The sequence below is a fragment of the Schistocerca americana genome, chromosome 3, assembly GCF_021461395.2.
Source record: "Schistocerca americana isolate TAMUIC-IGC-003095 chromosome 3, iqSchAmer2.1, whole genome shotgun sequence".
In the NCBI taxonomy this organism is placed as follows: Eukaryota; Metazoa; Arthropoda; class Insecta; order Orthoptera; family Acrididae; genus Schistocerca; species Schistocerca americana.
Window position 1 is genome coordinate 59,498,023 of NC_060121.1, and position 23,410 is coordinate 59,521,432.

Consider the following 23,410-nt stretch of genomic DNA (forward strand, 5'->3'; position numbering starts at 1 on the left):
AAATCATAGAATGTAAGATGAGTCAGTCCTCATTTACTTAAGTCGGCATTGTGCCTTTTGTATGTAATTCCAATGCAATTTCTGTGTTTCATCGTCAATAAGAAGGTCCAAGGGATACAGTTAACCTCAAGTGACGCATCGGACTCCAAAACTTGTCTCACAGGAAAGTTCCAAAACATAGACAGTAAGAAGAGTAAGTCTTCTTGTATTTAAGTCAGCATTGTGGCTTTTGTATGTAATTCCGATGCAACTTCTGTGTTTCATCGTCAATAAGAAGGTCCAAGGGATACAGTAAACCTGAAGCGACGCATCGGAATCCAAAACCTGTCTCACAGGAAAGGTTCAAAACATATACAGAAAGAAGTGTCAGTCATCTTGTACGTAAGTCGGCATTGTGCCTTTTGTATTAAATTCTGATGCAATTTCTGTGTTTCATCGTCAATATGAAGGTCCGAGGGATACAGTAAACCCAATGTGAAACATCGATATCTAAAACTGGTCTCACACGAAAGGCTCAAATCATAGAATGTAAGATGAGTCAGTCATCCTGTACTTAAGTCGGCATTGTCCTTTTATATTTAATTCCGAGTCACTTTCTGTGTTTCATCGACAAGAAGAAGGTCCGAGGGATACAGTAAACCTCAAGTGACGCATCGGAATCGAAAACGTGTCTCACATTAAAGGTTCAAAACATATATAGTAAGAAGAGTAAGTCTTCTTGTACTTAAGTCAGCATTGTGCCTTTCGTATCTAATTCCGATGCAATTTCTGTGTTTCATCGTCAATAAGAAGGTCCAAGGGATACAGTAAACCTGAAGCGACGCATCGGAATCCAAAACCTGTCTCACAGGAAAGGTTCAAAACATATACAGAAAGAAGTGTCAGTCATCTTGTACGTAAGTCGGCATTGTGCCTTTTGTATTAAATTCTGATGCAATTTCTGTGTTTCATCGTCAATATGAAGGTCCGAGGAATACAGTAAACCCAATGTGAAACATCGATATCTAAAACTGGTCTCACACGAAAGGCTCAAATCATAGAATGTAAGATGAGTCAGTCATCCTGTACTTAAGTCGGCATTGTGCCATTTATATTTAATTCCGAGGCACTTTCTGTGTTTCATCGACAAGAAGAAGGTCCGAGGGATACAGTTAACCTCAAGTGACGCATCGGACTCCAAAACTTGTCTCACAGGAAAGTTTCAAAACATAGACAGTAAGAAGAGTAAGTATTCTTGTATTTAAGTCAGCATTGTGCCTTTTGTATGTAATTTTCTGTGTTTCATCGTCAATACGAAGGTCCAAGGGATACAATAAACCTGAAGTTATGCATCGGAATCTAAAACTGGTCTCACACGAAAGGTTCATAACATAGACAGTAAGAAGAGTCAGTCTTCTTGTACGTAAGTCGGCATTGTGCTTTTTGTATTTAATTCCGATGCAATTTCTGTGGTTCTTTGTCAATAAGTAGGTCCAAGGGATACAGTAGACCTGAAGTGAAGGATCGGAGTCTAAAACTGGTCTCACAGGAAACGCTCAAATCCAGGAATGTATGAAGAGTCAGTCTTCTTGTACTTAAGTCGGTATTGTGCCTTTTGTATTGAATTCCTATGCAATTTCTGTGTTATATCGTCAATAAGAAGGTAAATTGGTCTCACAGGAAAGGTTTAGACCATAGACAGTAAGAAGAGTCTGTCTTCTTGTTTTTAAGGCGGCATTGTGCGTTTTGTTTTTACTTCCGATGCTATTTATTTGTTTCATAGTCAATAAGAAGGTAGAAGGGATACAGTACACCTGAAGTGAAGCATCGATATCTAAAACTGTTCTCACAGGAAGGGCTCAAATCATAGAATGTTGGAAGAGTCAGTCCTCTTGTACTGAACTCAGCATTGTGCATTTTGTATTTAATTCCGATGCAATTTCTGTGCCTCGTCGTCAATAAGAAGGTCCAAGGGGTACAGTAAACCTGTGGTGAAGCATCCGAATGTAAAATTGGTCTCACAGGAAAGGTTCAAAACATAGACATTAAGAAAAGTCAGGCCTATTGCACTTAAGTCGGCATTGTGCTTTTTCAATTTAATTCCGATGCAATTCCTCTGCTTCATCGTTATTAAGAAGGTCCAAGGGATACAGTAAACACGAAGTGAAGCATCTATATCTAAAACTGGTCTCACAGGAAAGGCTCAAAGCATAGACAGTAAGAAGAATCAGTCTTCTTGTACTTGATTCGGCATTGTGCCTTTTGTGTTTAATTCCGATGCAATTTCTGTGTTTCATCGTCAATTAGAAGGTCCAAGGGATACAGTAGACCTGAAGTGAAGCATCGATATCTGAAACTGGTCTCACAGGAAGGTTTCAAATCATAGATAGTAAGAAGAGACAGTTTTCTTGCCGTTAAGTCGGCATTGTGCCTTTCGTATTTAATTCCGATGCAATTTCTGTGTTTCATCGTCAATAAGAAGGTCGAAGGGATACAGTACACCTGAAGTGAAGCATCGGAATCTAAAACTGGTCTCACAGGACAGGTTCAAAACATAGACAGGGAGAAGCGTGAGTCCTCTGGTTCTTACGTCGGCATTGTGCCATTTGTATATAATTCCGATGCAATTTCTGTGTTTCGTCGTCAATAAGGAGGTCCAAGGTATACAGTAATCCTGTAGTGATGCATCGATATCTAAAACAGGTCTCACAGGAAAGTCTCAAATCATAGAATGTAAGAATAGTCAGTCCTCTTGTACTTAAGTCGGCATTGTGCCTTTTGTGTTTAATTCCGATGCAATTTCTGTATTTCATCGTCAATAGGAAGGTCCATCGGGTACAGTAAACCTGCAGTGAAGCATCGCAATCCAAAACTTGTATCACATGAAGGGCGCAAACATAGACAGTAAGAAGAGTCTTTCCTCTTGTACTTAATTCGGCATTGTGCCTTTTGTGTTTAATACTGATGCAATTTCTGTGTTTCATCGTCAATTAAAAGGTCCAAGGGATACAGTAATCCTGAAGTGATGCATCGATATCTAAAACTGGCCTCACAGGAAAGGTTCAAAGCATAGACAGTAAGAAGAATCGGTCTTCTTGTACTTGATTCGGCATTGTGCCTTTTGTATTTAATTCCGATGCAATTTCTGTGTTTCATCGTCAATAAGAAGGTCCAAGGGATACAGTAAACCAGAAGTAAAGCATCGGAATCTAAAACTGGTCTCACAGGAAGGGCTCAAATCATAGAACGTAGAAAGAGTCAGTCCTCTTGTACTGAACTCGGCATTGTGCATTTTGTATTTAATTCCAATGCAGTTTCTGTGCGTCGTCGTCAACAAAAAGGTCCAAGGGATACAGTAAACCTGAAGTGAAGCATCGGAATCTAAAACTTTTATCACAGGAAAGGATCAAAACATAGACAGTAAGAAGAGTCAGTCTTCTTGTAATTAAGTCGGCATTGTGCCTTTTATATTCAATTCCGATGCAATTTCTGTGTTTCATCGTCAATATGAAGGTCCGAGGGATACAGTAAACCCAATGTGAAGCATCGATATCTAAAACTGGTCTCACACGAAAGGCTCAAATCATAGAATGTAAGATGAGTCAGTCCTCTTGTACTTAAGTTGGCATTGTGCCTTTTGTATTTAATTCCGATGCAATTTCTGTGTTTCATCGTTAATAAGAAGGTCCAAGGGATACAGTTAACCTCAAGTGACGCATCGGACTCCAAAACTTGTCTCACAGGAAAGTTTCGAAACATAGACAGTAAGAAGAGTAAGTCTTCTTGTATTTAAGTCAGCATTGTGGCTTTTGTATGTAATTCCGATGTAACTTCTGTGTTTCATCGTCACTAAGAAGGTCCAAGGGATACAGTAAACCAGAAGTAAAGCATCGGAATCTAAAACTGGTATCACAGGAAAGGTTCAAAACATAGACAGTAAGAAGAGTCAGTCTTCTTCGAATTAAGTCGGCATTGTGCCTTTTGTGTTTAATTCCGATGCAATTTCGGTGTTTCATCGTCAATAAGAAGATCCAAGGGATACAGTAACCTGAAGTGACGCATTGGAATCCAAAACCTGTCTCACAGGAAAGGTTCAAAACATAGACAGAAAGAAGAGTCAGTCATCTTGTACTTAAGTCGGCATTGTGCCTTTTGAATGTAATTCCGATGCAATTTCTGTATTTCATCGTCAAAAAGAGGGTCCAAGCGATACAGAAAACCTGAAGTGAAGCATCAAAATCTGAAAACTGGTCTCACGGGAGAGGATCAAAACGAAGACAGTAAGAAGAGTCAGTCTTCTTGTACTTAAAACGGCATTGTGCCTTTTGTATTTAATTCCGATACAATTTCTGTGTTTCATCGTCAATAAGTACATTCCAGGGATACAGTAAACCTGAAGTGAAGCATCGGAATCTAAAACTGGTCTCACAGGAAAGGTTCAAACATAGACTATAAGAAGGATAGGTCTTCTTGTACTTAAGTCGGCATTGTCCATTTTGTATTTAATTCCGATGCAATTTCTGTGTTTCAACGTCAATATGAAGGTACAAGTGATACAGTAAACCTGAAGTGAAGCGTCGGTATCAATCAGTGGTCTCACAGGAAAGGTTCGAAACATAGACAGTAAGAAGAGCCTTCTTGTTGTACTTAAGTCGGCATTGTGCCTTTTGTATTTAATTCCGATGCAATTTCTGTGTTTCATCGTCAATAAAAAGGTCCAAGGGATACAGTAAACCTGAAGTTAAGCATAGTTATCGAAAACTGGTCTCACAGGAAAGTCTCAAATCATAGAATGAAAGAAGAGTCAGACTTCTTGTACTTAAGACGGCATTGTGCCTTTTGAATTTGAGTCCGATACAATTTCTGTGTTTCATCGTCAATACGAAGGTCAAAGGGATACAGTAAACCTGAAGAGAAGCATCGGAATCTAAAACTGGTCTCACAGGAAAGGTTCAAAGCATAGATAGTAAGAAGAGTCAGTCTTCTTGTACTTAAGTCGGCATTGTGCCATTTGTATTTCATTACGATGCAATTTCGGTGTTCATCGTCAATAAGAAGGTGCAAGTGATACAGTAAACCTGAAGTTAAGCATAGTTATCGAAAACTGGTCTCACAGGAAAGTCTCAAATCATAGAATGTAGGAAGAGTCAGTCTTTTTGTACTTAAGTCTCCATTGTGCCATTTGTATTTAAATCCGATGCAATTTCTGTGTTTCATCGTCAATACGTAGATCCAACGGATACAGTAAACCTGAAGTGAAGCATCGGAATCTAAAACTTGTCTTTCTGGAAAGGTTCAAACATAGACTGTAAGAATAGTAAGTCTTCCTGTACTTAAGTCGACATTGTGCCTTTTGTATATAATTCCGATGCAATTATTGTGTTTCATCGTCAATAAGAAGGTAAAAGGGCTACAGTAATACTGAAGTGAACCATCGGAATTTTAAACTGGCCTCACAGGAGATGCTCAAATCATGCAATGTAAGAGGAGTCAGTCTTCTTATACTTATGTCGGCACTGTGCACTATGTATTTAATTCCGAGCAATTTCTGTGTTTCATCGTCAATAAGAAGGTCCAATGGATACAGTAAACCTGAAGTGACACATCGGAATCCAAAACTTGTCTCACAGGAAAGGTTCAAATCAGACACAGAAGATTCAGTCTTCATGTACTTAAGTCAGCATTGGGCCTTTTGTATTTAATTCGGATGCTATTTCTGTGTTTCATTGTCAATAAGATAGGCCAAGCGATACAGTAAACCTGAAGTTAAGCATCGGAACCTAAAACAGCTCTCACAGGAAAGGCTCGAATCATAGAATGTAATAAGAGTCAGTCCTCTTGTACTTAAGTCGGTATTGTGCCTTTTCTATTTAATTCCGATGCAGTTTCTGTGTTTCTTTGTCAATAAGACGGTCCAAGGGATACAGTAAACCTGAAGTGAAGCACCGTAATCTAAAACTGGTCTCACAGGAAAGGCTCTAATCATAGAATTTTAGAAGTGTATGTCTTCTTGTACTTAAGTCGACATTGTGCTATTTGTATTTAATTCCGATGCAATTTCTTTGCTTCATCGTCAATAAGTAGGTCCATGGAATACATTAAACCTGAAGTGAAGCATCGAAATCTAAAACTGGTCTTACAGGAAAGTGTTCAAGACATAGAAAGTAAGAAGAATCAGTCTTCTTGTACCTAAGTCGGCATTGTGCTTTTTGTATTTAGTTCCGAAGCAATTTCAGTGTTTCATCGTCAATAAGATGGTCCAAGGGCAACGGGAAACCTGAAGTGAAGCATCAGAATCTGAAACTGGTCTCACAGGAAAGGTTCAAAACATAGACAGTAATAAGAGTTAGTCTTCTTGTATTTAAGTTAGCATTGTACCTTTTGTATTTAATTCCTATGCAATTTCTTTGTTTCATCATGAATAAGAAGGTCCATGGGATGCAGTAAACCTGAAGAGATGCATCGATATGTAAAACTGGTCTCACAGGAAAGGCTCAAATCATAGAACGTAAGAAGAGTCATTACTGTTGTACTTAAGTCGGCATTGTGCCTTTTGTACTTAATATCGATGCAATTTATGTGTCTCATCGTCAATAAGAACGTCCTAGGGATACAGTAAACTTAAAGTGAAGCATCGGAATCTAAAACTGGTCTCAAAGGAAAGGTTCAAACATGGACAGTAAGAAGAGTCAGTCTTCTTGTTCTTAAGTCGCCATTTTGCCTTTTGTATTCAATTCCGATGCAATTTTTGTGTTTCATCGTCAATAAGATGGTCCATGCGATACAGTAAAACTGAAGTGAAGCATCGGAATGTAAAATTGGTCTGACAGGAAAGGTTCAAAAAATAAGCAGTAAGAAGAGTCAGTCTTCTTGTACATAAGTCAGCATTGTGCCTTTTGTATTTAATTCCGATGCAATTATTGTGTTTCATCGTCAATAAGAAGGTCCAAGGGATACAGTAATACTGAAGTGAACTATCGGAATTTTAAACTGGCCTCACAAGAGAGGCTCAAATCATGCAATGTAAGAGGTGTCAGTCTTCTTATACTTATGTCGGCACTGTGCACTATGTATTTAATTCCGATGCAATTTCTGTGTTTCATCGTCAATAAGAAGGTCCAAGGGATAAAGTAAACCTGAAGTGAAGCATCGGAATCTAAAACTGGTCCCACAGGAAAGGTTCAAACATGGACAGTAAGAAGAGTCAGTCTTCTTGTTCTTAAGTCGCCATTTTGCCTTTTGTATTCAATTCCGATGCAATTTTTGTGTTTCATCGTCAATAAGATGGACCAAGGGATACAGTAAACCTGAAGTGAAGCATCGGAATCTAAAACTGGTCTTACAGGAAAGTGTTCAAGACATAAACAGTAAGAAGAGTCAGTCTTCTTGTACTTAAGTCGGCACTGTGCCTTTTGCATTTAATTTCTATGCAAATTCTGTGTTTCATCGTCAATAAGAAGGTCCAAGCGAAACAGTAAACCTGAAGTGAAGCATCAGATTCTAAAAATGGTGTCACAGGAAGGTTCAAAACATAGACAGTAATAAGAGTTAGTCTTCTTGTATTTAAGTCAGCGTTGTACCTTCTGAATTTAATTCCTATGCAATTTCTGTGTTTCATCATCAATAAGAAGGTCCAACGGATACAGTAAACCTCAAGAGAAGCATCGATATCTAAAACTGGTCTCACAGGAAAGGCTCAAATCACATAACGTAAGAAGAGTCATTACTCTTGTCCTTAAGTCGGCATTGTGATTTTTGTATTTGATTCCGATGCAATTTCTGTATTTCATCGTCAATAAGTAGATCCAACGGATACAGTAAACCTGAAGTGAAGCATCGGAATCTAAAACTTGTCTTTCAGGAAAGGTTCAAACATAGACTGTAAGAATAGTAAGTCTTCTTGTACTTAAGTCGACATTGTGCGTTTTGTACCTAATTCCGATGCAATTTCTGTGTTTCGACGTCAATGTAAAGGTCTAACGTATACAGTAAACCTGAAGTGAAGCATCGGAAACCAAAACTAGTCACACAGGATATGCTTAAAACAAAGACAGTCAGAAGAGTCAGGCTTCTTAAACTTAAGTCGGCATTTTGCCTTTTGTATATAATTCCGATGCAATTATTGTGTTTCATCGTCAATAAGAAGGTCCAAGGGATACAGTAAACGTGAAGTGAAGCATCGGAATTTTAAACTGGCCTCACAGGAGAGGCTCAAATCATGCAATGTAAGAGGAGTCAGTCTTCTTATACTTATGTCGGCACTGTGCACTATGTATTTAATTCCGATGCAATTTCTGTGTTTCATCGTCAATAAGAAGGTACAACGGATACAGTAAACCTGAAGAGACACATCGGATCCAAAACTTGTCTCACAGTAAAGGTACAAATCATATACAGTTAGAAGATTCAGTCTTCATGTACTTAAGTCAGCATTGTGCCTTTTGTATTTAATTCGGATGCTATTTCTGTGTTTCATTGTCAATACGATAGGCCAAGCGATACAGTAAACCTGAAGTTAAGCATCGGAACCTAAAACAGCTCTCACAGGAAAGGCTCGAATCATAGAATGTAATAAGAGTCAGTCCTCTTGTACTTAAGTCGGCATTGTGCCTTTTGTATTTAATTCCGATGCAATTTCTGTGTTTCTTTGTCAATAAGAAGGTACAAGGGATACAGTAAACCTGAAGTGAAGCATCGTAATCTAGAACTGGTCTCACAGGAAAGGCTCTAATCATAGAATTTTAGAAGTGTATGTCTTCTTGTACTTAAGTCGACATTGTCCATTTTGTATTTAATTCCGATGCAATTTCTGTGTTTCAACGTCAACATGAAGGTACAAGTGATACAGTAAACCTGAAGTGAAGCGTCGGTATCAATCAGTGGTCTCACAGGAAAGGTTCGAAACATAGACAGTAAGAAGAGCCTTCTTGTTGTACTTAAGTCGGCATTGTGCCTTTTGTATTTAATTCCGATGCAATTTCTGTGTTTCATCGTCAATAAAAAGGTCCAAGGGATACAGTAAACCTGAAGTTAAGCATAGTTATCGAAAACTGGTCTCACAGGAAAGTCTCAAATCATAGAATGAAAGAAGAGTCAGACTTCTTGTACTTAAGACGGCATTGTGCCTTTTGAATTTGAGTCCGATACAATTTCTGTGTTTCATCGTCAATACGAAGGTCAAAGGGATACAGTAAACCTGAAGAGAAGCATCGGAATCTAAAACTGGTCTCACAGGAAAGGTTCAAAGCATAGATAGTAAGAAGAGTCAGTCTTCTTGTACTTAAGTCGGCATTGTGCCATTTGTATTTCATTGCGATGCAATTTCGGTGTTCATCGTCAATAAGAAGGTGCAAGTGATACAGTAAACCTGAAGTTAAGCATAGTTATCGAAAACTGGTCTCACAGGAAAGTCTCAAATCATAGAATGTAGGAAGAGTCAGTCTTTTTGTACTTAAGTCTCCATTGTGCCATTTGTATTTAAATCCGATGCAATTTCTGTGTTTCATCGTCAATACGTAGATCCAACGGATACAGTAAACCTGAAGTGAAGCATCGGAATCTAAAACTTGTCTTTCTGGAAAGGTTCAAACATAGACTGTAAGAATAGTAAGTCTTCCTGTACTTAAGTCGACATTGTGCCTTTTGTATATAATTCCGATGCAATTATTGTGTTTCATCGTCAATAAGAAGGTAAAAGGGCTACAGTAATACTGAAGTGAACCATCGGAATTTTAAACTGGCCTCACAGGAGATGCTCAAATCATGCAATGTAAGAGGAGTCAGTCTTCTTATACTTATGTCGGCACTGTGCACTATGTATTTAATTCCGAGCAATTTCTGTGTTTCATCGTCAATAAGAAGGTCCAATGGATACAGTAAACCTGAAGTGACACATCGGAATCCAAAACTTGTCTCACAGGAAAGGTTCAAATCAGACACAGAAGATTCAGTCTTCATGTACTTAAGTCAGCATTGGGCCTTTTGTATTTAATTCGGATGCTATTTCTGTGTTTCATTGTCAATAAGATAGGCCAAGCGATACAGTAAACCTGAAGTTAAGCATCGGAACCTAAAACAGCTCTCACAGGAAAGGCTCGAATCATAGAATGTAATAAGAGTCAGTCCTCTTGTACTTAAGTCGGTATTGTGCCTTTTCTATTTAATTCCGATGCAGTTTCTGTGTTTCTTTGTCAATAAGACGGTCCAAGGGATACAGTAAACCTGAAGTGAAGCACCGTAATCTAAAACTGGTCTCACAGGAAAGGCTCTAATCATAGAATTTTAGAAGTGTATGTCTTCTTGTACTTAAGTCGACATTGTGCTATTTGTATTTAATTCCGATGCAATTTCTTTGCTTCATCGTCAATAAGTAGGTCCATGGAATACATTAAACCTGAAGTGAAGCATCGAAATCTAAAACTGGTCTTACAGGAAAGTGTTCAAGACATAGAAAGTAAGAAGAATCAGTCTTCTTGTACCTAAGTCGGCATTGTGCTTTTTGTATTTAGTTCCGAAGCAATTTCAGTGTTTCATCGTCAATAAGATGGTCCAAGGGCAACGGGAAACCTGAAGTGAAGCATCAGAATCTGAAACTGGTCTCACAGGAAAGGTTCAAAACATAGACAGTAATAAGAGTTAGTCTTCTTGTATTTAAGTTAGCATTGTACCTTTTGTATTTAATTCCTATGCAATTTCTTTGTTTCATCATGAATAAGAAGGTCCATGGGATGCAGTAAACCTGAAGAGATGCATCGATATGTAAAACTGGTCTCACAGGAAAGGCTCAAATCATAGAACGTAAGAAGAGTCATTACTGTTGTACTTAAGTCGGCATTGTGCCTTTTGTACTTAATATCGATGCAATTTATGTGTCTCATCGTCAATAAGAACGTCCTAGGGATACAGTAAACTTAAAGTGAAGCATCGGAATCTAAAACTGGTCTCAAAGGAAAGGTTCAAACATGGACAGTAAGAAGAGTCAGTCTTCTTGTTCTTAAGTCGCCATTTTGCCTTTTGTATTCAATTCCGATGCAATTTTTGTGTTTCATCGTCAATAAGATGGTCCATGCGATACAGTAAAACTGAAGTGAAGCATCGGAATGTAAAATTGGTCTGACAGGAAAGGTTCAAAAAATAAGCAGTAAGAAGAGTCAGTCTTCTTGTACATAAGTCAGCATTGTGCCTTTTGTATTTAATTCCGATGCAATTATTGTGTTTCATCGTCAATAAGAAGGTCCAAGGGATACAGTAATACTGAAGTGAACTATCGGAATTTTAAACTGGCCTCACAAGAGAGGCTCAAATCATGCAATGTAAGAGGTGTCAGTCTTCTTATACTTATGTCGGCACTGTGCACTATGTATTTAATTCCGATGCAATTTCTGTGTTTCATCGTCAATAAGAAGGTCCAAGGGATAAAGTAAACCTGAAGTGAAGCATCGGAATCTAAAACTGGTCCCACAGGAAAGGTTCAAACATGGACAGTAAGAAGAGTCAGTCTTCTTGTTCTTAAGTCGCCATTTTGCCTTTTGTATTCAATTCCGATGCAATTTTTGTGTTTCATCGTCAATAAGATGGACCAAGGGATACAGTAAACCTGAAGTGAAGCATCGGAATCTAAAACTGGTCTTACAGGAAAGTGTTCAAGACATAAACAGTAAGAAGAGTCAGTCTTCTTGTACTTAAGTCGGCACTGTGCCTTTTGCATTTAATTTCTATGCAAATTCTGTGTTTCATCGTCAATAAGAAGGTCCAAGCGAAACAGTAAACCTGAAGTGAAGCATCAGATTCTAAAAATGGTGTCACAGGAAGGTTCAAAACATAGACAGTAATAAGAGTTAGTCTTCTTGTATTTAAGTCAGCGTTGTACCTTCTGAATTTAATTCCTATGCAATTTCTGTGTTTCATCATCAATAAGAAGGTCCAACGGATACAGTAAACCTCAAGAGAAGCATCGATATCTAAAACTGGTCTCACAGGAAAGGCTCAAATCACATAACGTAAGAAGAGTCATTACTCTTGTACTTAAGTCGGCATTGTGATTTTTGTATTTGATTCCGATGCAATTTCTGTATTTCATCGTCAATAAGTAGATCCAACGGATACAGTAAACCTGAAGTGAAGCATCGGAATCTAAAACTTGTCTTTCAGGAAAGGTTCAAACATAGACTGTAAGAATAGTAAGTCTTCTTGTACTTAAGTCGACATTGTGCGTTTTGTACCTAATTCCGATGCAATTTCTGTGTTTCGACGTCAATGTAAAGGTCTAACGTATACAGTAAACCTGAAGTGAAGCATCGGAAACCAAAACTAGTCACACAGGATATGCTTAAAACAAAGACAGTCAGAAGAGTCAGGCTTCTTAAACTTAAGTCGGCATTTTGCCTTTTGTATATAATTCCGATGCAATTATTGTGTTTCATCGTCAATAAGAAGGTCCAAGGGATACAGTAAACGTGAAGTGAAGCATCGGAATTTTAAACTGGCCTCACAGGAGAGGCTCAAATCATGCAATGTAAGAGGAGTCAGTCTTCTTATACTTATGTCGGCACTGTGCACTATGTATTTAATTCCGATGCAATTTCTGTGTTTCATCGTCAATAAGAAGGTACAACGGATACAGTAAACCTGAAGAGACACATCGGATCCAAAACTTGTCTCACAGTAAAGGTACAAATCATATACAGTTAGAAGATTCAGTCTTCATGTACTTAAGTCAGCATTGTGCCTTTTGTATTTAATTCGGATGCTATTTCTGTGTTTCATTGTCAATACGATAGGCCAAGCGATACAGTAAACCTGAAGTTAAGCATCGGAACCTAAAACAGCTCTCACAGGAAAGGCTCGAATCATAGAATGTAATTAGAGTCAGTCCTCTTGTACTTAAGTCGGCATTGTGCCTTTTGTATTTAATTCCGATGCAATTTCTGTGTTTCTTTGTCAATAAGAAGGTACAAGGGATACAGTAAACCTGAAGTGAAGCATCGTAATCTAGAACTGGTCTCACAGGAAAGGCTCTAATCATAGAATTTTAGAAGTGTATGTCTTCTTGTACTTAAGTCGACATTGTGCCTTTTGTATTTAATTCCGATGCAATTTCTTTGCTTCATCGTCAATAAGTAGGTCCATGGGATACATTAAACCTGAAGTGAAGCATCGGAATCCATAAGTGGTCTCACAGGAAAGGTTCAAACATAGACAGTAAGAAGAGTCCGTCTTCTTGTACTTAAGTCTGCGTTGTGCCATTTGTATTTAAGTCCGATGCAACTTCTGTGTTTCATCGTCTATAAGAAGGTCCAAGGGATACAGTAAACACAAAGTGAACGATCGATATCTAATACTGGTCTCACAGGAAAGGCTCAAATCATAGAATGTAAGAAGAGTCAGACGTCTTGTACTTAAGACGGCATTGTGCATTTCGTATTTTATTCCCATGCAATTTCTGTGTTTCATCGTCAGTAAGATGGTCCTAGGGAAACTGTAAACCTGAAGTGAAGCATCGAAATCTAAAATCGGTCTCACAGGAAAGGTTCAAGACATAGACAGTAAGAAGTGTCAGTCTTCTTGTACTTAAGACGCCATTGTGCTTTTGTATTGATTTACGATACTATATCTGTGTTTCATCGTCAATAAGAAGGTCCAAGGGATACAGTAAACTTGAAGTGAAGCATCGAAATCTAAAACTGGTCTCACAGGAAAGGTTCAAAGCATAGGTGGTAAGAAGAGACAGTTTTCTTGTACTTAAGGCGGCTTTGTGCAATTTGTATTTAATTACGATGCAGTTACTGTGTTTCATCGTCAATAAGAATGTCCACGGGATACAGTAAACCTGAAGTGAAGCAATGTTATCTAAAACTGGTCCCACAGGAAAGTCTCAAATCATAGAATATAAGAAGAGTCAGTCCTCTTGTACTAATGTCGCCATTGTGCATTTTGCATGTAATTCCAGATGCGATTTCTGTCTTTCATCGTCAATAATTAGATCCAAGGGATATAGTAAGCCTAAAGGGAAGCATCGAAACCTAAAACTGGTCTCACAGGAAAGGTTCAAACATAGACAATAAGGAGAGTAAGTCTTCTTGTACTTAAGTCGGCGTTGTCCCTTTTGTATTTAATTCCGATGCAATTTCTCTGTTTCATCGTCCATATGAAGGCCCAAGGGATACAGTTAACCTGAAGTGAAGCGTCGGAATCTGAAACTCGTCTCACAGGATAGGCTCAAAACATAGACTGTTAGAAGAGTCAGACTTCTTGTACTTAACTCGGCTTTTTGCCTTTTGTATTTAATTCCGATGCAATTTCGGTGTTTCATCGTCAATAAGAAGGTCCAAAGGCAACTGTAGACCTGAGGTGAAGCATCGGAATCTAAAACAGGTCTCAGGGGGAAGGCTCAAATCATAGAACGTAAGAATAGTCATTACTCTTGTACTTAAGTCGGCATTGTGCTTTTGTATTTAATTGCGATGCAATTTCTGTGTTTCATCGTCAATAAGAAGGTCCAAGGGATACATTAAAACTGAAGTGAAGCTTCGGAACCTAAAACTGGTCTCATAGGAAAGGTTCAAATCATAGACAGTAAGAAGAGTCAGTCTTCTTGTACATAAGTCGGCATTATGCCTTCTGTATTTAATTCGGATGCAATTTCTGTGTTTCATCGTTAATAAGAAGGTCCAAAGGATGCAGTAAACCTGAAGTGAAGCATCGGAATCTAAAACTGGTCTCACAGGAATGTGTACAAAACATAGACAGTACGAGGAGTCAGACTACTTGTACTTAAGTCGGCATTGTGCCTTTTGTATTTAATTCCGATGAAATTTCAATGTTTCGTCGTCAACGAGAATGTCCAACGGATACAGTAAACCTGAAGTGAAGAATCGGATTTGAAAACTGGTCTCTCAGGAAAGGTTTAAAACATAGACAGTAAGAAGAGTCAGTCTTCTTGTACTCAAGTCCACAGTGTGCGTTTTGTATTTAATTTCTCTGCACTTCCTGTGTTTCATCGTCAATAAGAAGGTCCAAGGGAGTCAGTAAACCTGAAGTGAAGTATCGGTATCTAAAACTGGTCTCACAGGAAAGGTTCAAACATAGACAGTAAGAAGAGTTAGTCTTCTTGTACTTAAATCGGCATTGTGCATTTTCTATTCAATTCGGATGCAATTTCTGTGTTTCATCGTCAATAAGAGCGTCCAAGGGATACAGTAAACCTGAAGTGAAGCTTCGATATCTAAAACTGGTCTCACAGGAAAGGTTCAAAACATAGACAGAAAGAAGACTCAGTCTTTATGTACTTAAGTCGGCTTTGTGCCTTTTGTATTTAATTGCGATGCAATTTCTGTGTATCATCGTCAATAAGAAGGTCCAAGTGATACAGTAAACATGAGGTGAAGCATCGGAATCTAAAACTGATCTCACAGGAAAGGTTCAAAACATAGACAGTAGGAAGAGTCAGTGTACTTGTACTTTAGTCGGCATTCTGCCTTCTGTATTTAATTCCGATGCAATTTCTGTGTGTCATCGTCAACAAGAAGGTCCAAGGGATACAGTAAACCTGAAGTGAAGCATCGGAATCTAAAACTGGTCTCACAGGAAAGGTTCAAATAGAAGACAGTAGGAAGAGTCAGTCTTCTTGTACTCAAGTCGGCATTGTGCCTTCTGTATTTAATTCCGATGCAATTCCTGTGTTTCATCGTCAATAAGAAAGTCCAAGAGATACATTAAACGTGAAGTGAAGCGTCGGAATCTAAAACTGGTCTCATAGGAAAGGTTCAGAACATACAAAGTAAGAAGAGTCAGTCATCTTGTATGTAAGTCAGCAATGGCCTTTTGAATTTAATACCGATGCAATTTCTGTGTTTCGTCGTCAATAAGTAGGTCCAAGGGATACAGTAAACCTCAATTGAAGGATCGATATCTAAAACTGGTCTCACAGGAAATGCTCAAATCATAGAATGTAACTAGAGTCAGTCCTCTTTTACATACGTCGGCATTAAGCCTATTGTATTTAATTCCGATGCAATTTCTGTGTTTCGTCAACAATAAGAAGGTCCAAGGGATACAGTAAACCTGAAGTGAAGCATCGGAATCTAAAACAGGTCACAAAGGAAAGGTTCAAATAAAAGACAGTAGGAAGAGTTAGTCTTCTTGTACTCAAGTCGGCATTGTGCCTTCTGTCTATAATTCCGATGCAATTTCTGTGTTTCATCGTCAATAAGAAAGTCCAAGAGATACATTAAACGTGAAGTGAAGCGTCGGAATCTAAAACTGGTCTCATAGGTAAGGTTCAGAACGTGGACAGTAAGAAGAGTAAGTCTTCTTGTACCTAAGTCGGCATGTGCATTTTGTATTTAATCCCGATGCAATTTCTGTGTTTTGTCGTCAATAAGAAGGTACAACGGATACAGTAAACCTGAAGTGAAGCATCGGAATCCTATACTGGTCTCACAGGAAAGGTTCAAATCATACACAATAAAAAGAGTCAGTATTCTTGTACTTAAGTCTACATAGTGCATTTTGTATCTAATTTAGATGAATGTCTGTGTTTCATCGTCAATAAGGAAGTCCAAGGGATACAGTAAACCTGAAGTGAAGCATCGGAATCTAAAACAGGTCTCACAGGAAAGGTTCAAATCATAGACAGTAAGATCAGTTAGTCTTCTTGTACTTAAGTCGGCATTGTGACTCTGGTATTTAATTCGGATGCAATTTCTGTGTTTCATCGTCAATAAGACGGTCCGAGGGATACAGTATCCCTGACGTGAAGCATGGGTGTCGAAAACAGGTCTCACAGGAAAGGTTCAAATCACAGACAGTAAGATGAGTCAGCCATCTTGTACTTACGTCGGCGTTGTGACTTTTTTATTTAATTCGGATGCAATTTCTGTGTTTCATTGTCAATAAGAAGGTTCAAGGTATACAGTATACCTGAAGAGAAAGCATCGGAATCCAAAACTGGTCTCACAGGAACTGTTCAATACATAGACAATAAGAAGAGTCAGTCTTCTTGTTCTTAAGTCTACATTGTGCATTTTGTATTCAATTTCGATGCAATTTCTGTGTTTCATCTTCATTAACGATGTCCAAAGGATACAGTAAACCTGAAGTGAAGCATCGATATCTAAAGCTGGTCTCATAGAAAAGGTTCAAAACATAGACATTAGGAAGAGTCATTCCTCTTGTACTTAAGTCGTCATTGTGCCTTTTGTACTTAATTTCGTCGAATTTTCTGTGTTTCATTGTCAATAAGAAGGTCCAGGAGTTACAGTAAACCTGAAGTGAAGCATCGGAATCTAAAACTGGTCTCACAGGAAAGGTTCAAAACATAGACAATAAGAAGAGTCAGTCTTCTTGTACTTAAGTCTACATTGTGCAATTTGTATTTAATTTCGATGCAATATTTGTGTTTCATCGTCACGAAGAAGGTGCAAGGGATACAGTAAACCTGAAGTGAAGCATCAGAATGTAAAACTGGTCTCACAGGAAAGGTTCAAAACAAAGACAGTAAGAAGTGTCAGTCTGCTTGTACTTAAGTCGGCATTGTGCCTTTTTTATTTAATTCGGATGCAATTTCTGTGTTTCGTCGTCAATAAGAAGGTCCAAGGGATAGAGTAAACCTGAAGTGAAGCATCGAAATCAAAAAGTGATCTCACAGGAATGGCTCAAATCATAGAATGTAACAAGAGTGAGTCCTCTTGTACTTAAGTCGGCATTGTGCCTTTTGTACCTAATTCCGATGCCATTTCTGTGTTTCATCATCAATAGGAAGGTCCAAGTGATACAGTATACCTGATGCGAAGCATCGGAATCTAAAACTGGTCCCACAGGAAAGGTACAACACAAAGACAGGAAACAGGAAGAAGAAATGGTCTGCTTGTACCTGAGTCTGCACAGTGCCTTTAGTATTTAATACTGATGCAATTTCTGTGTTACATCGTCAATAAGAGAGTCCAAGGGATACACTAAACCTTAAGTGAAGCATCGGAATCTACAACTGGTCTCACAGGAAAGATTCAAACCATATGACAGTACGAGGAGTCAGTCTTCTTGTGCATAAGTCGGCATTGTGCATTTTGTATTTAATTCCGATGCAATCTCTGTGTTTCATCGTATATAAGAGGGTCCAAGGGATACCGTAAACCTGAAGTGAAGCATCGATATCTAAAACTGGTCTCATAGGAAAAGGTTAAAGATACACAGAAAGAAGAGTCAGTCTTCTTATACTTAAATCGGCATTGTGCGTTTTGTATTTAATTCCGATGCAATATCAGTGTATCATCGTCATAAGAAGGTTAAAGGGATACAGTAAACCTGAAGTGAAGCAAGGGAATCTAAATCTGGCCACACAGGAAGGGTTCAAAACATTGACAGTAAGAAGAGTCAGTCTTCTTGTACTGAAGTCAGCATTGTGCCTTTTGTATTTAATCCAGATGCAATTTCTGTGTTTCATTGTCAATAAGAAGGTCCAAGGGATACAGTAAACCTGAAGTAAAGCATTGGAATCTAAAACGGGTCTCACTGGAAGGGTTCAAAACATAGACAGTAAGAAGAGTCAGTCATCTTGTACTTAAGTCGGCAAGTGCCTTTAGTATTTAATTTGGACGCAATTTCAGCTTTTCATCATCAATAAGAAGGTTCAAGGGATACAGTAAACCTAATGTGAAGCATCGGAATATAAAACTGGCCTCACAGGAAAAGTTCAAATCATAGACAGTAAGAAGAGTCAGTCTTCTTGTACTTAAGTCGGCATTGTGCCTTTTGTATCGGTTTCCGATGCAATTTCTGTGTTTCGTCGTCACTAAGAAGGTCCAAGGAATAGAGTAAACCTGAAGTGAAGCATCGAAATCTAAAACAGATCTCATAGGAATGGCTCAAATCATAGAATGTAACTAGAATGAGTCCTCTTGTACTTAAGTCGGCATTGTGCATTTTGTATTTAATTCCGATGCAATTTCTGTGTTTCATCGTTTATAAGAAGGTCCAAGGGATACAGTAAAACTGAAGTGAAGCATCGGAATCTAAAACTGGTCTCACAGGAAAGGTTCAAAGCATAGACAGTAAGAAGAGTCAGACATCTTGTACTTAAGTCGATATTGTGCCTTTTGCATTTAATTCCGATGCAATTTCTGTGTTTCATCGTCAATAAGAAGGTCCAAGGGGTACAGTAAACCTGAGGTGAAGCATCGGAATCTAAAACTGGTCTCACAGGAAAAGTTCAAAACACTGACAGTAGATTGAGTCAGTCTTCTTGTACTGAAGTCGGCATTGTGCCTTTTGTATTTAGTTCCGATGCAATTTCTGTGTTTCATCGTCAATAAGACGGTCCGTGGGATACTGTATACCTGAAGTGAAGCATTGGAATCTAAACCTAGTCTCACAGCAAAGTTGATAATCATAGACAGTAAGAAGAGTCAGTCTTTTTGTACTTAATTCGGCATTGTGCCATTTGCATTTAATTCCGATGCAATTTCTGAGTTTCAACATCAATAAGAAGATCCAAGGGATACAGTAAACCTGAAGAGAAGCATCGATATATAAAACTGGACTCACAGGAAGGGCACAAATCATAGAACTTAAGAAGAGTCAAACCTCTTGTACTTAAGTCGGAATCTAAAACTGGTCTCACAGGAAAGGTTCAAAGCATAGACAGTATGAAGAGTCAGTCATCTTGTACTTAAGTCGATATTGTGCCTTTTGCATTTACTTCCGATGCAATTTCTGTGTTTCATCGTTAATAAGAGGGTCCAAGGGATACAGTACACCTGAAGTGTAGCATCGGAAACTATATCTGCGCTCACAGGAATGGTTCAAAACATAGACAGTAAGAGGAGTCAGTCCTCTTGTACTTAAGTCGGCATTGTGCCTTTTGTATTTAATTCGGATGCAATTTCTGTGTTTCATCGTCAATAAGAAGGTCCAAGGGATACAGTAAACCTGAAGTGAAGCATCGATATCTAAAACTGGTCAAATAGGAAAGGTTCAAAGATACACAGTAAGAAGAGTCAGTCTTCTTGTACTTAAATCGGCATTGTGCATTTGTATTTAATTCCGATGCAATATCTGTGTATCATCGTCAATAAGAGGGTCCAAGGGATACAGTAAACCTGAAGTAAAGCATAGGAATTTAAACTGGTCTCACAGGAATAATTCAAGTCATAGAAAGTAAGAAGAGTCAGTTTTCTTGTACTTTAGTCAGCATTGTGCCTTTTGTATTTAATTCCGATGCAATCTCTGTGTTTCATCGTCAATATCCAAGGGATACAGTAAACCTGAAGTGAAGCATCGGAATCTAAAACTGGTCTCACTGGAAACGTTCAAAACATAGACAGTAAGAAGAGTCAGTCATCTTGTACTTAAATCGGCAAGTGCCTTTTGTATTTAATTTGAAAGCAATTTCAGCTTTTCATCACCAATAAGAAGGTTCAAGGGATACAGTAAACCTAATGTGAAGCATCGGAATATAAAACTTCCCTCACAGGAAAGGTTCAAATCATGGACAGTAAGAAGAGTCAGTCTTCTTGTACTTATGTCGGCAATGTGCCTTTTGTATTTAATTCCGATGCAATTTCTGTGTATCGTCGTCAATAACAAGGTCCAAGGGTTACGGTAAACCTGAAGTGAAGCATCAGCACCTAAAACTGGTGTCATAGGAAAGCTTCAAAACATAGACTGCATGAAGAGTCAGTCTTCTTGTACTTAAGTCGGCATTATGCTTTTTGTATTTAATACCGATGCGATATCTGTGTTTTATCACCAATAAAAAGGTCCAAGGGATACAGTAAACCTGAAGTGAAGCATCGAAATCTAAAACTGGTCTCACAGGAAAGGCTCAAATCATATAAAGTAACTGGAGTCAGTCCTCTTGTACTTAAGTCGGCATTGTGCCTTTTGTATCTAATTCCGATGCAATTTCTGTGTTTCGTCGTCAATAAGTAGGTCCAAGAGAGACAGTAAACCTGAAGTGAAGCATCGGAATCTAAAACTGGTCTCTCAGGAAAGGGTCATAACATACACAGTAAGAAGAGTCAGTCTTCTTGTACTTAAGTCGGCTTTGTGCCTTTTGTATATAATTTTGATGCTATATCTGTGTATCATCGTCAATAAGAAGGTCCAAGGGATACAGTAAACCTGAAGTGAAGCATCGGAATCTAAAACTGGTCTCACAGGAAAGGTTCAAAGCACTGACAGTAGGATGAATCAGTCTTCTTGTACTGAAGTCGGCGTTGTGCCTTATGAATATAGTTGCGATGCAATTTCCGTGTTTCAGCGTCAATAAGACGGTCCGTGGGTAACTGTATACCTGAAGTGAAGCATCGGAATCTAAAACTGGTCTCACAGCAAAGTTTATAATCATAGACAGTAAGAAGAGTCAGTCTTTTTGTACTTAATTCGGCATTGTGCCATTTGTATTTAATTCCGATGCAATTTCTGAGTTTCATCGTCAATAAGAAGGTAAAAGGGTTACAGTAAACCTGAAGTGAAGCATCGGAATCTAAAACTGGTCCCACAGGAACGGTTCAATACATAGACAATAAGAAGAGTCAATCTTCTTGTTCTTATGGCTACATTGTGCATTTTGTATTCAATTTCGATGCACTTTCTGTGTTTCATCGTCAATAAGACGGTCCGAGGGATACAGTATCCCTGACGTGAAGCATCGGTGTCGAAAACAGGTCTCACAGGAAAGGTTCAAAGCATAGACAGAAAGAAGAGTCAGTCTCCTTGCACTTAAGTTGGCATTGTGCCTTTTGTATTATATTCCGATGCAATTTCTGTGTTTCATCGTCAATAAGAAGGTCCAAGGGATACAGTACAGCTGAAGTGAAGCATGGGAAACTAAAACTGGTCTCACAGGAAAGGTTCAAAACGTAGACAGTAAGAAGAAACAGTCTTCTTTTACTCAAGCCGGCATTGTGCCTTTTGTATTTTACTCCGATGCAATTTCTGTGTTTCATCGTCAATAAGAAGGTCCAAGGGATACAGGAAAACTGAATTGCAGCATCGGAATCTAAAACTATCTCACAGGCAAGGTTTAAAGCATAGACAGTAAGAAGAGTCAGTCTTGTTGTACTTAAGTCGTCATTGTGCCTTTAAGTATTTTATTCCGATGCGATTTCTGTGTTTCATCGTCAATAAGATATATAGGGATACAGTAAACCTGAAGTGAAGCACCTGAATCTTAAACAGGTCTCACAGGAAAGATTCAAAACATAGTCAGTAAGAAGAGTCAGTCTTGTTGGATTAAAGTGGGCATTGTGCCTTTTATATTTAATTCTGATGCAATTTCTGTGTTTCATCGTCAGTAAGGAGGTCTAAGGGATACAGTAAACCTGAAGTGAAGCATCGGAATCTAAAACTTGTCTCACAGGAAAGGTTCAAATCTTAGAATGTAAGGAGAGTCAGTTCTCTTGTACTTAAGTCGGCATCGTGCCTTTTGTATCTAATTCCGATGCAATTTCTGTGTTTCATCGCCAATATGAAGTCCAAGGGATATAGTAAACCTGAAGTGAAGCACCGGAATCTGAAACTGGTCTCACAGGTAAGATTCATGGCATAGACAGTAAGAAGAGTGTGTCTTGTTGTATTAAAGTCGGCATTGTGCCTTTTATATTTAATTCTGATGCAATTTCTGTGTTTCATCGTCAGTAAGGAGGTCCAAGGGATACAGCAAACCTGAAGTGAAGGATCGGAATCTAAAACTGGTCTCACAGGAAAGGTTCAAATCATATACAGTAAGAAGAGTCAGTCTTCCTGTACTTAAGTCGGCATTGTGCCTTTTGTATTTAATTCCGATGCATTTTCTGTGTTCCATCGTCAATAAGAAGGACCAAGGGATACGGTAAACCTGAAGTGAAGCATCGGAATCTAAAACTGGTCTCACAGGATGGGTTCAAAGCATAGACAGTAACAAGAGTCAGTCTGCTTGTACTTAAGTCGGCATTGTGCCTTTTGTACTTGATTCAGACGCAATTTCTGTGTCTCATCGTCAATAAGATGAACGAAGGGATACAGTAAACTTGAAGTGAAGCATCGGAATCTTAAACTGGTCTCACAGGAAAGGTTCAAATCATAGGCAGTAAGAAGAGTCAGTCTTCTTGTACTTAAGTTGGCATTGTGGTTTTTGTATTTAATTCCGATGCAATTTCTGTGTTCCAACGTCAATAAGACGGTCCAAGGGAAACGGTAAACCTGAAGCGCAGCATCGGAATCTAAAACTGGTCGCACAGGATGGGTTCATAGCATAGACAGTAACAAGAGTCAGTCTTCTTGTACTTAAGCCGGCATTGTGCCTTTTGTACTTGATTCCGATGCAATTTCTGTGTTTCATCGTCAATAAGATGAACCAAGGGATACAGTAAACTTGGAGTGAAGCATCGGAATCTTAAACTGGTCTCACAGGAAAGGTTCAAAACATAGACAGTAAGAAGAGTCACTCTTC